The sequence below is a fragment of the Thermobia domestica genome, chromosome 15, assembly GCF_964235325.1.
Source record: "Thermobia domestica chromosome 15, izTheDome1.hap1.1, whole genome shotgun sequence".
Taxonomy (NCBI): Eukaryota; Metazoa; Arthropoda; class Insecta; order Zygentoma; family Lepismatidae; genus Thermobia; species Thermobia domestica.
In genome coordinates this window covers 142,330,905-142,343,831 of record NC_137468.1, presented here as the reverse complement: position 1 = coordinate 142,343,831, position 12,927 = coordinate 142,330,905, and positions in this window count along the sequence as shown.

Below are 12,927 nucleotides of genomic sequence, written 5' to 3'. Positions count from 1 at the left end.
CTAACCCTCGCAAGACGAACCCGATAACTCTAAAGAAAAAGTTTGCTGAAATCAAACCAGCCATTAAAGCCACTATATACAACCTCAATAGAAACAACGGTGTGAAAATTATCTTCAATACTAAAGAAGACAAGACAAAATTTCTGGATGGATTTACAGTAAAGGACTTTGGAGCTAATGCACAGTGGAACACTAATGACTACACGAAACGGACCAACCTACCACCACAGACGCCACAAGCCACCTTCACATGCGTAGTACGAGAAGTCCCTGTTCATTTAGACATCGCAGAAATTAAAGAAGATATGAAGGAACAACGAATAAACTTTACCAATGTGACACGAATGAAATCTGAAAGGGGACCGATTCCAGTTCTGCGGATTTTCTCTAGAGATTCCGAGACTATTAAGTCACTTATTACTAGCGGGATCAATATTGGGATCGCAAGATATAAAGTAGAGAACTCGAAAACCACTGGACACCCCACACCGTGCACACGCTGCTTCTCATATGGGTACCTCGCAACCAGATGCAACAACGAGGTAACGTGCTACAAATGCAGGAAGAAGCACTCACCAAGAACATGCAACACAGAAGCCTCGAAGTCATTCTGCGCTACATGTACCTCTAAAGAACACAGAACCGGAAGTAGCAACTGCCCAGCAAGGCCGTACCAGAATGAAGACAAACAAATAAAGAAAGTAATTACATTGTCCAACCAACAAGACTTGAGCAAGGAAAACAGAAATAATGAAGAACATAGCGACCCCACGGACGAAGAAACGCCACACCAACACACTACACTGGAGGAACTGAAAAACCAGATATTGCAAGTTCAAGATAACATTCTCACATGGGTGAGCAGTACCCTCACTTTAATTCACAAAGATGAACCCAAAGAACTAATAGACATCCTTAGAAGAACGACAGAAGATATATTCAGCTAGAAAATAAACATTATGACTTTCCGAGAAGGCTTTTTGTACGTTGGAAAACAGTACTACCACCGAAATAAAAAACAAAAACCCCACTACACCAAGGATTACTACACAAACCCATCAGAACCATCCGATGACGAACAATAAAAAAGAAAAAATCAGCAGCAAGCTCCGAATGATGCTCTTCAACATCGAGGGGCTCGCCAAAAAACTGCAGAACTAACTGAATACGTGAAGGACCATAACATTCACATTATCATATTAAATGAGACGATACTCCGAAGAAACCACTCACTCTACATCCCGGGCTACAACACAGTTTGAAACGACAAAGCACAAGCAATCAAAGCCAATGGAGGCACTGCCATATTAGTAAAACATGGCATCAATTACACGGAATATCCCATACCATCAGAAATAAAGTGTGACTCCCAAACCCCCATCCTGATCCAAATCCACACAGAAAATCTTTTCTACCTAGCCACATTCTATAACTCACCAAACCTAAACGTAGACAACTCCTTCTCCATCCTCAACTACCTCTCCCAGTTCAGAAGAATTGTCGTAGCCACGGACATCAACAGTCAGCATCAACTAATAGAAGACCTCATAACTAATAACAATGGAAGAAAGCTGATCGAATACTTAGCCATGACCACACGGATGAATGTCAGAATCCCAGGACCTACGAGGAAAGCGCGCAGATTTAACGAAATAGACACCAAGCCCGACAAAATCCTCACATCACCACAAATGTTAACAAAAACGGAGAGCCACGCTCCTGACTTCGCCACAGGATCAGATCACGCCATAATACCCTTCACAATCCATGGGACACACATAGAAGCAATAAATACCAAAACGATCTACAAATATGACAAAACGAATTGGGAAAACTACAGAAACGCTATTAGTGACAAAATAGCCGACATACAAATAGACGCATCCCCGGAGTCAATTGAAGCAGCCAACCAACGTCTCACTGAAGCAATACAACTAGCAATAGAAAAACACATCCCAAAACATGTATTAACCCGCAAGAAGAAAGACTACCAGAAGCCATCATAATAAAAATCAAAGAAAGAAGAGAACTACATCGTATACACTAGATTCACCCAAACCCAAACACCAAAAATGCCATCAACAGACTACAAAGAGAAATTAAAGAAGACATCATGAAACAGAAAGAACCCAAAATAAACAGGATATGCAGCCACCTAGAAGAACTACAAAAATGCAATCCGAGGAAGTTTTGGAAAACCCTTAAAATGAGGTACAACCGGCGCACAGCAAAGCCGAACCCGCACAGAATCGATAACAGAGACGTACCAACTGTCAATGAGAAAATACAACTCTTCGAAGACATCATGAGAAGAAAATATGCACGAGCAACCAATGAAACCACACAACAAAGAGACATAGAGAACCGAGCACGACTTATTACTAACATTATAAACCACCACCACAACCTGTTAGAAGCTGACAAGCTTGACAACCACCCAGGTGACCATAACATACTGCTAAAAGAGATCACTCATGAAGAGGTAAGAAACGCGCTAAGGAAGAAAAAAATGCACTGCTCCAGGTCCGGATAGGATCACCGCACTCCATATCAAGAAATCTCCGGAAATTCTCTCACGCAAACTTGCAGAACTTTACAATGCCATGCTAATCACCGGATATATACCAACAGCTTGGAAGCAAGCGCACACCATACTTATTCTCAAACCAGGGAAACCACCCACCCTCTCCAAAAGCTATAGACCAATCACTCTAACGCCCACTTTCTCTAAGCTAATAGAGAAAATAATAGTAAACAGGATCCACGAATACATGGCCGAGAGCAAACAACTGAATAAACATCAGGCAGGGTTCAGACCAACATACAATACAATTCAACACACCATAAGAATCTTCAATGACGCACAGGAAGCCTTCAAACGGAAACACAAATTAGGAGCCATGTTCTTTGACCTGAGCAGTGCATTCGACACCGTGTGGCATGACGGGCTGTTATACAAGCTTACCAACCTCAACATCCCAACAACAATAATAAGATGGATCTTCTTCTTTCTAAGGAATCGGGAAACAAGACTCAAGTTCCAAGATAAGCTGTCAAACCCCATACCAATAGAGAGAGGCGTTCCCCAGGGATCCACTCTTGCACCACTCCTATATATTATATATGTTAACGATACACCAAACAATGATAACAATCAGTTGGCACTATATGCAGATGACACGGCCTATTGGACCACATCCCGCATAACTAAAAACATACTAACAAAGCTAGAAAAGCAAGCAAACAGTTTCTCCAAGTGGTGTACAGAGTGGCATCTGGAGATAAACTCAACAAAAACTCAACTCCTCATCCTGTATCCAACAGCCAAAGGCACGAGGAAAAATAAGCACAGATCCATCAAAATCTACAACACATGGATCAAGCCACAAAAAAGTGCCACATACTTAGGCATCACAGTTAACAACAGACTAAGTCTTCACCAACACATCCAGAAACTGAAAAGTAAAGCAATCAAAATAATGCATATACTTAAACCATTACTGAAAAACGGAAACAACACAACTTACGTTAACTCCAGAATTTACAAAACAATAATCAGATCAAATCTCACTTACGGCTCTCCGCTCTTTACGAACCAGGACGTCGAAAGACTTAAACGAACGGAAAGGTACTGGCTAAAAATAACAATGGGAGAAACTCAGACAGAAGAGGCATATCGTATATACAAACTCAACAAGCTCAACGAATTCATATCATACCTCAACAGAAAGTTCGCCAACAGACTAATAGTATCTAACTTTTTCAAAGACCACTACGAATCAATTAGAAAAATGCAGAAAACCCCAGCACTGTTATCGAAACACTAGTAAACATCACTAAATCCTTTTAAAAAAAATCACACAAATAAAATGTTTTTGCACTAAATACCGGCACTTGTGTCTTGAGCGCTTCAAGATTGGATGACGGCCAAGCTGTATCACCAGAACCAACAACAAGCAATGTAAAGATAAGTGCTTGCTTTCAGTAGAATTTATAAACCATCAAACACAACCCCCACCACATACCAAAATCCTAGGCCTTCTAACTCACAACACACAAACAGCTCATAAGAAACACCATGGACAAAGTAGCCCTGATGGCTAGACGTCCCTCCCTCCTGGGGAAAACAGACTTTGACTTTGACTTTGGTCTCATTATTCAATCGTCTTATACTTTAAACGAATGCAACTCTCCACGAATTAAGTGAGGCTAGTGTTGTAAAATTTCCGGAAATTTTGAACCCGTTGGTAAAAAACCGTTTTTTCGGTTTCTTTCCGGAAAAATTGGAAAAATAACAAAATATTTGTATTAAGTTAATTTTACTAGTAATGGAACAGTTTGTTTTTTTTTTTATCCAATGTGTGATAGTGTAAGTTGAGAAACTTCAATATTGCGCATTTCTAAAAAAGAAGCAAACGAAAATAAAACTGCTGTAATTATTTTTGAAAATTAATAGTTTGCATTCATTTCCTTTATATGCCTTTTAGTCATTTATTCGTGGTTGTGCATTAATTACAGGACTTTAACAGCTACATACACATCTACCATCATGAAGCGTTTCTGTTGCAACAAATAGAACTCTTGAATGAAACTGAGCTCTTTGATCTGGTGAAGTTTTGTTAATTTTAACCAAATTACTTCTTAAAAGAGACAGCAGTAGGCAAATTTCACTAATACTCATGCACTAAAACATATAATTACTATTATTTAATATTCTAATATATACTTTTATATAAACTTTATGCACAAAATTTTGTATGTAAACAAACCTGTTTTCTACTGCGACAAATTATATAAAAACGAAACTGACTATATTTGTAACGTAACAAGTTTTGAACCACCAGACCGATCTCGATAAAATTTTCAACATAGATGTGGTTCGGGCCTAGGATAATTTTTATCATTTCACTTTGAAGGTGTAACTTGGATGAAGAAAGGGGGATATATATTGAAAATGACCGATATTAGTGTCGAATCCATAATTTTCGACGTTGCTGAGATGAACAGTGACGCTTCCGATGCCGCTTAAATCCAAATTCAGCACTGCAACTTTTGGAAATGGGAGAGAACATATATATATAATGATCGAAAATGACTGTTGAATCCATAGTTTTCGGCGTTGCTGAGATGAACAGGACACTTCCAATGCAGTTTAAATAAAAAAAAAACTCAGGCCCGCAACTTAAGGAAGGGGGAAGGGGAGGTATATATAAAAATGATTGAAAATAGTCGATATTAGTGCCGAATCCATAGTTTTCGGGGTCGCTGAGGTGAACAGTGACACTTTTGATTCCAATTTAAATTCAAATTCATTCCCGCAAATTGGGGAAAGGGTAGATATATAAAAATCATGGAAATTGATCGATATTAGTGTCGAATCCATAGTTTCGGGGCCACTGAGATAAACAGTGACACTTTCGATGCCATTTAAATCCAAATTCAGACACGCAACTTTAGGGAGGAAAAGGTATATAAAAATGATTGAAAATGGCCGATATTAGTGTCAAATCCATAATTTCCGGGATCGCTGAGATGAACAGTGACACTTTCGATGCTGTTTAAATTCAAATTCATACCGGCAAGTTGGGGGAAGAGTATATATATATATATATATATATATTTTTTTTAAAAATGATCAAAAATGACCGATATTAGTGTCGAATCCACAGTTTTTGGAGTCCGTTGAGATGAACCATGACACTTCCGATTCCGTTTAATTCCAAATTCAGCCCCCTCAGTACTCCTAAACGGGGAAGGTGACGTAAAAGTAATTGAAAATGACTGATACTACTGTTGAATTAATAGTTTTTGGGATACCAATTCATTGGTAACAGTTTTGGTGCCATTTATGTTTTTAAATTTTCCGAGTTTTGCCGCTATTTCCGAAAGATTTTTTTAATGGGTTCAAAATTTCCGGAAATTTTATACAACACAAGTAAGATACGTATCTCCATAAAATATATATTTGATTTTAACATACCAGTATTAACTAGAATGATTTTGGCCCTGTTATTTGAACACTTCCCTGCCACAAAGCGGGAACTTCATAAGATTGCTTAAGATAATGAAACTATCTTTAATTGTATTTTAGTATCTTTTGCACCCATAACATAACATTAAAGGAATGGTGCACATATATTTGTTGATACAAATTTTTCCTATTCGAATACAACAAACATAATCACTCAATAATCTTAACTGTGAACTAGTAAACATAAAATATTTTTCATTTTAAAAGCATAATGTAGCAAAATATTCGAAAATTTCAATTCTTCCCAAATTTCCGTGTTTTTCCAAGCTCGGGGAAAAAACGGTAAAAAACTGTTTTTTAACCCAAAATTTCCGGGCCTTCACAACACTAAGAGAGACAAGTGCAGTCCACGCTAAATTTGAACACCAGTGCACAGGACCAAAAATGAGTTTTTGGAAGAGGCAGTGGACAGATGGTTCGCACTAAGCACAGTATTAATTACCAACGATCGGTTAGGTTATGTATCTAAGACTACAGGTTTGCTGGTTTTTATTAAGACCAGAATTAGACTCGAACGAAGGGTCGTTCTGTTTTTCTACGAACAGTGCTTATCCGGCTCTTTTCAGAGCCAAGAGCTAACGTATTTCTTCTCTCCTCGACGGTGCTGACATTTGGTAAGATTCGTTCTGTTTTTCTAAGAAAAGTACTTATCTGTCTGTATTCACAGCCAAGAACCAGTGCTAATTGCCAGCGTTCGGTTAGGTTATATGACTAAGACGGTCTTTATTAAGACCAGACTTAGAATCGAACAAAGGATTGTTCTGTTCTTCTAAGAAGAGTACTTATTTGGCTCTTTCTAGAGCCAAGAGCTAACGTATTTCTTCCCTCCCCGAAGGTATGGTATTCAGGATACACAAATATATTAAGGGTAGTGAACAACTGAGGTCGATAGAACTTGGTATTTCTCGTGTGTAGTGAGCGAAGAGATGCTGACATAGAGAAGCGGATCTGAAATAGTAGCAGAAATAGAAGAAAGATTGCCGCACATGCAGATATCGCTGTGAAAAGCACAACCAGGGAGAAGCTCGTCATGATTGTGGATATCCAGCGGTGTTATACCAAGCAATCATAGATTAGAGCCGCCGCTTGCAGTAGAAGACGCCAGAGACTTAAGTGATAACACACAGCATAGTCTTTTGAGATAATTCTGTGTGTCTTTCAAGAGAGATTTTGTGAATAATAAAAATTGATCACACAACACTCACCGCTTCCTGAGGAAATGGACATTGTTTTCCGTCGGCTCGACTCCCTTTTGTGGACCAAGATTCGCACTGGCCATGTAGGTTGAACAGCCCTTGGCGACAGTCAGCTGACGGGAACGCAATACTATCTCTTTGGGATAGCATTAGCGAAGTATATATACACACATTTAAAGACATCTATCCTTGGCCCTTATCAGGACCAAATCCAAGTACTACATTTTATAGCTCAAAATCCGGCCCTGTTTAGAGCCATGCCCTGTGCACAAAAAAACGCCTGCCACGAAGCAAGCTATTGAGGGAGCAGCTAACAGGCACACCAAGAGAGGACAATACGAACCCAGCAGGCAACCCTACGCTGATGAAGACGACGCCAGGGGTGAAACGATGGAGTTCCAGGAGCAAAACCGTGGACACAACGTTAGATGCCGATGCGTCGCTGGAGCTGTCAGTGCCACCGATGCCCATCCAGAATGTTAGCACCAGATTCTCCGAACAAGACGTAAATGCCATTATAGGAGAGAGGGCAAACCCCCAGGGAATTCAGTGCAGTTGACGAGAAGGACTACTTCGGGGTGTTCTTCAAGGCAGCAACACCACGAAAAATCTTTCTCAAGATCTTCAGCGCTACTGAATTTGGTTTCCGTGCTCTTCTACGAGCGAGGAAAGAGGCCAAGACGGAGCGGGATCACAAACGCCTACCACACCAAACCAGCATCGTCACACAAAAGAAAGACCGGGTTTCTGGGCCTTATAAGGACCACCATGCCACAGCCTCAGAACTATCTCATGCAGAAGAAGGCCTGCACGCAGAACAGCATGAACCTACCCAACCAGAGATCACAAACGAGAAAACTGATAAAGAAGATGACCACTTCCAGGTAGTCGAACGCAGAGGGAGAAAAAATAAGTCAGTAAGAAAAGGCAACAGAAGTCGCGGCACAAAATCTCACACAGGAGGGAACCAAACTCTCAAAAGAGAAAACCAAACACACACAGGTGGAAACCGGATACACAGAGGTGAAAACCAATCTAACTCAGGTGGAGAATGAGACAAGCACAGAACAGAAAATCAGCCCCTTCCCAGGACCAAAACAAAAACTCAACTACCAATCAGAAGTCCACAATTAGCAGCCAATCTGAAGCCAACCGGGATGGAGGAAGGAACCAGTCACAGAAAACAAACCAGAGGCAGAAGAAAATCCACATGTAATTTGTAATTAAAGCTACAACTTTCGGCTCCACGTCAGTTATCCTGGAAGAACACGATGATAAGCAACACGAAACTGCAAAATCTCCAGATCCTCAACAAGAAGACACCACACAGCCAGAGAAACCAGCACCCACACCGGTGAGAAAACCACACTCTGGCTCTTATGAGGGCCACACAAACATACAGGTGAAAAACCAACCAAGTCAAGTGTCGAAGCCACACACAGTAGAGAAATCCGGCTCTTATGAGGACCACAGAGAATCCACACCAGAGAAGAAACCAGCACAAGAAGAAGACAACAACCACCAAGACAACTCTTCCCAACGTGAAGAAGCTCAGAAAGAAGTACAAAATGACCAGACGGAGGAGGGCGATTTCCAATTAGTGAAGAAGAAAAGTAGAAGAAAACCCAATGCTACTACCAAGGAGTCAGAAAAGAAGCCACAACGAGAAACAACATATACTTGCGTGATCAAAGGGATTCCCATCACAAACAGCATTGAACCAATCAGAACAGCACTCACGGAGCAGAATATTAAATTCACCAACCTTATTGGTGTCCAAACGAAAACTGGCCCAGCACCTATGCTGAGACTATTCTCAAACAGTGCAGCTGACGTAGACAAACTAATAACGCATGGACTAACAGTCCAAAATAGACGCTATAAGGTGGAAAACTCCAAACTACAACCAAGACCGATGCCCTGCTGGAACTGTTACCAGTATGGGCATCGCCGCAATCAGTGTACAACACAGCAAGTATGTTTCCGTTGTGGAGAATCTCACACAGAGGACTGTAGAAAACCTATTAACAAGAACTTCTGCGCTACTTGCAAAGAAGCCAACCATAGAACTGGAAGTAGCATCTGCCCCAAGAAACCGAAGACACATAAACAAAACAAACTTACCAATTTCTCAATAGAAGAGACAACTATCGCAACTGGCCCTTTTCAGGACCAGAACACGCAGAAACCGTCATCGTCCAGCGAACCTCAACATCACATTCCAATTGAAGAAACAATTAACTCAGCAATAGATTCTGCAACCAACGACATCATTATGTGGGTAACTACAGTCCTAACATTAACAACACCGCAAAACGAACGACATAGGATACTAGACGCCATACAAATAGCAACGAAGAAAGTATTCTTGAAAACTATAAATGCACTAACAACAACATCCGGTAAGCTCCATATCACTAGGCCCACCTATGCTGAGAAAATAAAAGAACAACGAAAACGTACTAGCACTGATGTTTCAGAAGTCAAGGCCACCAACAGGAATAAGGAAATCCAGCCTCCTCAAAAGTCACGCAGTAGTAACAGCAGAAGGAAAAGATAGAAGAAGACGAAATAAGCTGCAGCCTGCAACCCGATGACAACAACAGCACAGACATGGACTACGATACGGATATTTTTGCATGTTAAAAAATAACAGATGTCCCACTAACAAAACACTCCCCATTACAGACAACACAGATTTTTATAAACATTTAACAGATGTAAGATAGGTTTGCATTTAAACAGATAAGTTATTGATTTAATACTACAGACATGTTTACATGGATTTTCACCACCCTTCTTATGTGGTTTTGCCATGTAAATACTTATGCATGCAGCATGACCGATATAGGGGGTTTTCCCTGGTTTCCAGGTTTTTTGTCCCTCTCTCAAAACATAATAAGCCTTCTCTCGCGCTTTCCTATCATCTATTTTACCCTTCTTTCCTTCTATTTCTACACATTTAGATTCGCGTGTAAATGTCTCCGTTAAAGATAGAAGCCGCGACATACACTCCCATCCGACAGATACTTTAGTTTACTAATTGCATGTGAGGAGAGGCATGTAGACAGATGGTTGATGCCTTACTCTCTGTCAGGACGCGGGCTTTCCTGAGGGGCGTCCTTAATCATAATTTTTCTGTTTTCTGTTTTCTAGGTAATTAAAGGCTTCCCCATAAACAAGGAACTGAAAAACCTAGAACTACAGAAATAAAACATACAGTTTAACAGCCTAATCAGGATTCAATCAAAAGATGGCCCAACTCCACTAGCAAGGATGTTCATAACACACCCAGAAGACGTGAAGAAGCTGATTACACAAGGGCTGCAGACAGAATCAAAGATTTATAGGGTAGAACAATCGAGAAGTCAACCTCGCCTGTCACCCTGTTGGAACTGCTATGCATACGGACATCGCAAGTATCAGTGTATCAGCAAGAGAGTGTGCCACAGGTGTGGCCAAACACATACAGACCGATGTAACTTGGCAGTAAACAGGAACTGTTTTGCAACATGCAAAGTAACTGGTCACAGAACAGGAAGTAGTGAATGTCCTGTAAGACCAAAGACTTCAACTCAAATCACTAAGCCAAGACTAATCACAGAAAAGAACTTTACAAAAAAAAAAAAAAAAAAAAAAAGGCCCTTATCAGGGACAGGCGAAAACCACAAACAATGAAGCAGAGAAAGATGCACCAGAGAAAGAAAATGAAACCCACAACTACATAACATCTGAAGCAATAGACGAAGCCATAAACAAAGCGACACAACAAATAGTAACTTGGGTTACCTCAATACTAACTATGACTACACTACCAGCAAACAGGCCTAGACTTCCAGATGCAATAGCTACAGCAACAAAAAAAAAAAAAAAAAAAATTCCACTTGACAATAAACATAATGTCAACAACAACCGGCCAACTGTATGTCACCAAACCTCAGCCATTAGAAGCAACCAGAAAGGGAGAAGCAGCGCCAGAGGGGTAGGAGTGACGTTGAGAAACTCAACCACTGATGACCGACAACGACCAAGCGAGGCCAAGGACCGACTTGCAAGCTTAAAAATAACACAATGCGCCATTAACCAAGCTTACCCACCAAACTACAGACAACTAACAATTTAGATTAACTCACACCCAGCTTTTTAAGTTAGATAAATACAGACAGTAAAATAATTATTTTACATGGGTTTTCTCCACCCCTTCTTAGTGTGGTTTACCGTGTAAATAACCTGAGCGTGGACATAACAGATGAAGGGTTTTTTTCCTGGACTCCAAGTGTTTCCGGGTTTTCCCTCCTACTACCCAAGATAATGGTGAGGTGAAAAAACTTCACGCGCTTTCCTACCTTCTATTTTACCCTTCTTTCTTTCTCTAACACACACTGCCCAGTAAATATCTAAGAATAAAAACCACGGCGCGACACATTCGATATGCTGCTTTAGATCTCTAACTGCATGTAGGAGGTGCACTTAGATATAGGTTGGTGCATCACTCAAGGGGGCGAGCTTTCTTGCTAAGGGGTCTCTTTATCTCTAATTTATTTTCCATTTTCCGACCAACTGAACAAAATTCAGGCAGCTTTCAGACCTACGTACAACACCATACAACACGTCATCTGAATATGCAATGACAAACACATTGCTATCAATTTGGAAACATAAACTAGGAGCCCTTTTGTTTAAAAAAAATGAAATCTTTAAGTTTAACGTCCCACAGTTATGCCGGTTAGGCTAAAGGAGACGGTGATAATGAGAAATGAGTGAAATGGTGGGATGAACAAAGTGGGAGGAAACAGGGGAACCCCGAGAAAACCCACGAGCACGGTGTTTGTCCACCACAAAGTCCACACGGCGCGAGCTGGGATCGAACCAGGAACCCCAAGCACCGGAGGTGAACGCTCTACCACTGAGCCACCGCGCCCCCAACCCTTTTCTTTGCCTTAAACAGTCCATTTAATATCACATGGCATGATGGATTAATTCACAAGCTGGCCAACCTCAATCTATCAACTACAATCATCAGGTAGATTTATTCTTACTGCAGAGAGAAACCGATTGAAATTCAACGAAGTATCAAACGCAATCTCCAACGAAAGGTCGCACCTCTGGGAAACTCAGGAGTATACTTGCCTTGTCAGACATGTTATAAGAGTTATTCGTAAATCTCCCCAATATCAGATCATTACACAAATCAGTGAAAGACGACCTTCACTTGCGCACTCCTGATGTATATCGTATACCATGTGAATGTGGCAGTTCACACTTAAGACAAACTAGATGTACAATAGAACAACGATGCAGAGAACACAGAATTGATTCTCCAAACTCCATCAACAGCTGTGCTGAAGCAATAAACTCCCCAACACAAACCATATATAAGTAAAGGACTGGAACAAGAAGAACAAATGTTTCTTCGTAGAAATACCAGTCACAATTCTCAAACGAAAAATATCGGAAACAGAGAATCACCAACATGAGGAAAAAGGCAAAGATAGAGATACAGTCAGAGAGCAAGTATCCTAACGAGACGACACTTTAGTTACAACCACAAACAACTACACGGACACACACCTACAACATCGTAGCTCTGGGAATCTTGAAGTGTTATACCAACGGACTGCTTACCAAGGAGGAAAACAAAGGAAGCATTTCCAGCTATCACCAGAGAAGTCGACACAAAACACTCCTGAAAGGAACCCA